Source organism: Oncorhynchus keta, chromosome 9 (genome assembly GCF_023373465.1).
Source record: "Oncorhynchus keta strain PuntledgeMale-10-30-2019 chromosome 9, Oket_V2, whole genome shotgun sequence".
Lineage (NCBI taxonomy): Eukaryota > Metazoa > Chordata > Actinopteri > Salmoniformes > Salmonidae > Oncorhynchus > Oncorhynchus keta.
The window spans coordinates 24,498,898-24,504,531 of record NC_068429.1 but is presented as its reverse complement, the minus strand read 5'-3'; the positions used below and the strand labels follow the sequence as shown (position 1 = coordinate 24,504,531).

At 44.1% G+C, this 5,634-nt stretch overlaps 1 long non-coding RNA gene across 8 annotated transcripts; it reads left to right on the top strand.

Annotated features, from left to right (window-relative positions):
* The first annotated feature begins 363 nt into the window (after nucleotides 1–363).
* LOC127931817 (uncharacterized) lies at nucleotides 364–2,713 on the top strand. 8 transcript variants are annotated; one of them, XR_008143127.1, is made up of 5 exons: nucleotides 364–544; nucleotides 617–760; nucleotides 839–982; nucleotides 1,065–1,208; nucleotides 1,282–2,713. It is a non-coding gene; the product is annotated as an uncharacterized LOC127931817 (long non-coding RNA). The 8 variants fall into 8 exon arrangements; XR_008143128.1 differs by having other exon boundaries at nucleotides 364–760; nucleotides 911–982; XR_008143129.1 differs by having other exon boundaries at nucleotides 364–760; nucleotides 839–910.
* The last annotated feature ends 2,921 nt before the right edge of the window (nucleotides 2,714–5,634 follow it).

Below are 5,634 nucleotides of genomic sequence, written 5' to 3'. Positions count from 1 at the left end.
ACATCGCCTTCAAATGTTGATATTTTGTTACGTTGACAACCAAACACAATTCAATATCACTTTTGAAATACATGAAACAGCCTACAGTTAAGACTATCTTACAAACTAATGTAACAGTATTTATTCAACCTTAGAATGAGTAACACATCCACGGTCCACATTTTGAGGTTACTGTAACTATAAATGTCTTGTTATGTAAAAAGGTGTTCGTGTTTAAGATATCATGCTGAGGTCCCGGGTGTGTGGAGATCTTAACAATATGGCTGTAATAATCAGAGCAGAACCAGGTACTTTTAATGTCATCTCAACAGTTATCCCCAGTGATAACACATGATAACACGGGTATAAATACAAAACATTCAACAAACTTCTGGCTGTCTTGTTGAGTGTGTGAATAAAGGTTGAAAGCCCAGTGATAACACATGGGGAATTCAACAAACTTCTGGCTGTCTTGTTGAGTGTGTGAATAAAGGTTGAAAGCCCAGTGATAACACATGGGGAATTCAACAAACTTCTGGCTGTCTTGTTGAGTGTGTGAATAAAGGTTGAAATCCCAGTGATAACACATGGGGAATTCAACAAACTTCTGGCTGTCTTGTTGAGTGTGTGAATAAAGGTTGAAAGCCCAGTGATAACACATGGGGAATTCAACAAACTTCTGGCTGTCTTGTTGAGTGTGTGAATAAAGGTTGAAATCCCAGTGATAACACATGGGGAATTCAACAAACTTCTGGCTGTCTTGTTGAGTGTGTGAATAAAGGTTGAAAGCCCAGTGATAACACATGGGGAATTCAACAAACTTCTGGCTGTCTTGTTGAGTTGTGTGAATCAACAAAAGGTTGAAATCCCAGTGATAACACATGGGGAATTCAACAAACTTCTGGCTGTCTTGTTGAGTGTGTGAATAAAGGTTGGAAGCCCATTGATAACACATGGGGAATTCAACAAACTTCTGGCTGTCTTGTTGAGTGTGTGAATAAAGGTTGAATTCAACAAAAAGCCCAGTGATAACACATGGGGAATTCAACAAACTTCTGGCTGTCTTGTTGAGTGTGTGAATAAAGGTTGAAAGCCCAGTGATAACACATGGGGAATTCAACAAACTTCTGGCTGTCTTGTTGAGTGTGTGAATAAAGGTTGAAAGCCCAGTGATAACACATGGGGAATTCAACAAACTTCTGGCTGTCTTGTTGAGTGTGTGAATAAAGGTTGAAAGCCCAGTGATGACACATTGGGGAATTCAACAAACTTCTGGCTGTCTTGTTGAGTGTGTGAATAAAGGTTGAAAGCCCAGTGATAACACATGGGGAATTCAACAAACTTCTGGCTGTCTTGTTGAGTGTGTGAATAAAGGTTGAAAGCCCAGTGATAACACATGGGGAATTCAACAAACTTCTGGCTGTCTTGTTGAGTGTGTGAATAAAGGTTGAAAGCCCAGTGATAACACATGGGGAATTCAACAAACTTCTGGCTGTCTTGTTGAGTGTGTGAATAAAGGTTGAAAGCCCAGTGATAACACATGGGGAATTCAACAAACTTCTGGCTGTCTTGTTGAGTGTGCGAATAAAGGTTGAAATCGCATTGATCAATGTCTCAACCAAATACTACCCACATTTCCCAGTTGAAATGACGTGGTGTGCCCAGTGGGTCTCTCTCTCTTTATCTCTCTCTCTCTAACAACATAACGAGGGAGAGTCGGGTTCACGAGGTGTTGTTCCTGGAAATAGATGTTCATCAGGTTTTGTTAAGGGTTCTTTGGTTGTCCTAGAAAGTTGCTTGGTTTTCTGAGAAAACTAAACACCTTCTAGGGGTTACTGAGTGTGTTTTGTTTTACAGAGAGTGTCTTCTCCGCTCTGTGTCTGTTTGTGGGTAATTCTAATGAACAGATACAATGTTGCCATGACAATCCTGCTAATCAACAGTGTCTACTGTAATTATACTTCATTAGAATAAGAATAGTTATTCAGACGGCAGATTGTTGCAGGAGCACACATAGGATGTGCCCAAATGACACCCGACTTCCTGCATAGTGCACTTCTTTAGACAGGAGGCCTATGGGCCCTGGTTAAATGTAATGTACTATATAGGGAATAGGGTGCTATTTGGTAAGCACACATACACTCAGCATTTGTTTGCTGGGAAGAGAGACTGAGGTTGTCACATTCAGCAATCAGGTCTGTGTTTCCCTCTTCTGGTGCAGTCATCACACTCATCAAACACATTTAAAAGTCTGTGATTAAAACCTTTTCCTGGAATCTAATCCCATCCTCCTGTGTGTCAGAGTTCATTAGTAACAGCAATGAGGGAAATTAACTTGACTGTGTGACACTGTGTATTGTGTGTGTGTCACGCCTTGGTCTTAGTATTCTGTGTTTTCTTTCTTTATTTGGTCAGGCCAGGGTGTGACATGGGTTTATTTTGTGGTGTGTTTTTGTATTGGGGTTTTAGTAGGTATTGGGATTGTGGCTGAGTAGGGTTGTCTAGGAAAGTCTATGGTTGCCTGAGGCGGTTCTTAATCAGAGGCAGGTAATTTTCGTTGTCTCTGATTGGGAACCATATTTAGGCAGCCATATTCTTTGAGTGTGTCGTGGGTGATTGTTCCTGTCTCTGTGTTAGTGTTCACCAGATAGGCTGTATAGGTTTTCACGTTCTTTTTGTTGTTTTTGTTTGTTTGTGTTTTCATTATTAAAGATGTATCGAACTAACCACGCTGCATTTTGGTCCGACTGTCCTTCGACGGAAGAAAGCCGTTACAGTGTGTGTGTGCATGCATGCGTGTGTGTGTAGAGGACAGTCATCATTACGAGAGAGAGAGAGAGAGAGAGAGAGAGAGAGAGAGAGAGAGAGAGAGAGAGAGAGAGAGAGAGAGAGAGAGAGAGAGAGAGAGAGAGAGAGAGAGAGAGAGAGAGAGAGAGAGAGAGAGAGAGAGAGAGAGAGAGAGGAACACAGATACGTGGATACTTCTGTATACAGATCTGTGTGAAGGAGCTGGAGCAAATATACTACTAGCCAAGCAGGGAGAGAAGCTAAGGCTCTGACACGCTCACATGCATGCTCATGCACAGGTGTATGCATACACACACACAGACACGCGCACACACACACACACACACCCTACTAGCCAAGTAGGGAGAGAAGCTAAGGCTCTGACACGCTCACATGCATGCTCATGCACAGGTGTATGCATACACACACACAGACACGTGCACACACACGCACAGACACCCTACTGGCCAAGCAGGGAGAGAAGCTAAGGCTCTGACACGCTCACATGCATGCTCATGCACAGGTGTATGCATACACACACACAGACACGTGCACACACACACACAGACACACCCTACTGGCCAAGCAGGGAGAGAAGTCAAGGTTCGGGCTCAGGAGAAGAGAACAGATCAATACGATCAATAGAAAAGTGTGGAAGAGATAAACCATGGTGAAATTGGAAACAGTGTTTCCTGTTTGGTTTCAGGTAAATTAATGAATTAATATATTTATGAATACATGTTTTACCCCCAACTAGGCTTACTGACTTTCTTTCAATATAGTACAACTGTAACATCAAATGCAAACAGAGACACACATGCACCCATATCCATCCTTTTACTCTCATAGATATCATCTTAATCAATGGATAATGGGTAGTCTCTTTATTCCTAGTTATATGTACGTATCTACCTCAAGTACCTCGTACCCCTGAACATGGACTCTGTACTAATACCCTGTGTATATAGCCATGTTATTACCTCGTACCCCTGCACATGGACTCCGTACTGGTACCCTGTGTATATAGCCATGTTATTACCTCGTACCCCTGCACATGGACTCCGTACTGGTACCCTGTGTATATAGCCATGTTATTACCTCGTACCCCTGCACATGGACTGCGTACTGGTACCTGGTGCATATAGCCATGTTATTACCTCGTACCCCTGCACATGGACTGCGTACTGGTACCCTGTGTATATAGCCATGTTATTACCTCGTACCCCTGCACATGGACTCCATACTGGTACCCTGTGTATATAGCTATGTTATTACCTCGTACCCCTGCACATGGACTCCGTACTGGTACCCTGTGTATATAGCCATGTTATTACCCTGTACCCCTGCACATGGACTCAGTACTCAGTACACCTGTTGTTTAAAATTTGATTTGACTAAAGAAGAAATCATTCACAGGAATCGAACAGAACAGGAAGTTCTCTCTGAATCTGCCTGTCAATTCTGCTCTAATTGTAGTCCATGGCGACAGCACTCCAACCCCGGCTAATTTTCTCTCTTGACCCCTGACCTTTCCCTCTGCTCCAATCAGACTGTCGCTGCTTTTAGCTGTCAGCTCTGTCCTCTATGCTCTCTGTTTCTCTCCTCCCTCTCTCTCCCTCTTTACTCGCTGTCTCTCTCTCTCTGCTCTCTCCCTCTCCTCCCTCTCTCTCCTTCTTTACTCGCTGTCTCTCTCTGCTCTCTGTTTCTCTCCTCCCTCTCTCTCCCTCTTTACTCGCTGTCTCTCTCTCTGCTCACTGTTTCTCTCCTCCCTCTCTCTCCTTCTTTACTCTCCGTCTCTCTCTCTGCTCTCTCCCTCTCCTCCCTCTCTCTCCTTTTTTACTCGCTGTCTCTCTCTCTATGCTCTCTGTTTCTTTCCTCAATCTCTCTCCTTCTTTACTCGCTGTCTCTCTCTCTGCTCTCTCCCTCTCCTCCCTCTCTCTCCTTTTTTACTCGCTGTCTCTCTCTCTGCTCTCTGTTTCTCTCCTCCCTCTCTCTCCTTCTTTACTCGCTGTCTCTCTCTATGCTCTCTGTTTCTCTCCTCCCTCTCTCTCCTTCTTTACTCGCTGTCACTCTCTCTGCTCTCTCCCTCTCCTCCCTCTCTCTCCTTCTTTACTCACTGTCTCTCTCTCTGCTCTCTCCCTCTCCTCCCTCTCTCTCCTTCTTTACTCGCTGTCTCTCTCTCTGCTCTCTCCCTCTCCTCCCTCTCTCTCCTTCTTTACTCGCTGTCTCTCTCTATGCTCCCTGTTTCTCTCCTCCCTCTCTCTCCTTCTTTACTCGCTGTCTCTCTCTCTGCTCTCTCCCTCTCCTCCCTCTCTCTCCTTATTTACTCGCTGTCTCTCTCTCTGCTCTCTCCCTCTCCTCCCTCTCTCTCCTTCTTTACTCGCTGTCTCTCTCTATGCTCTCTGTTTCTTTCCTCAATCTCTCTCCTTCTTTACTCGCTGTCTCTCTCTCTGCTCTCTCCCTCTCCTCCCTCTCTTTCCTTCTTTACTCGCTGTCTCTCTCTCTGCTCTCTGTTTCTCTCCTCCCTCTCCTCCCTCTTTCTCCCTCCCCCTTCAATCTGGCACAATATTTTACATTACAATCAAACTATGTCATTTTTACCTTAATTAAATATTTACAAGAGCCAGCCATTGTCTGGTGCCCTAACTCTGAACCACACAGCCCAGCATGCTAATCTACATCTCACAGATAGACTGGGCTTTAGTGCACAGCTGGAGTCCGATCACAATCAGTACACAAACAAGACTGCTTCTCTCTACATATTACATATTCAGCTACGCAGTGAGAATGAGATAAGTGACATCTAATCCCATCTTGCTCTCTCCAGTCAGACAAAATTATATTAATATTGTTCCTTACTCCCATGTT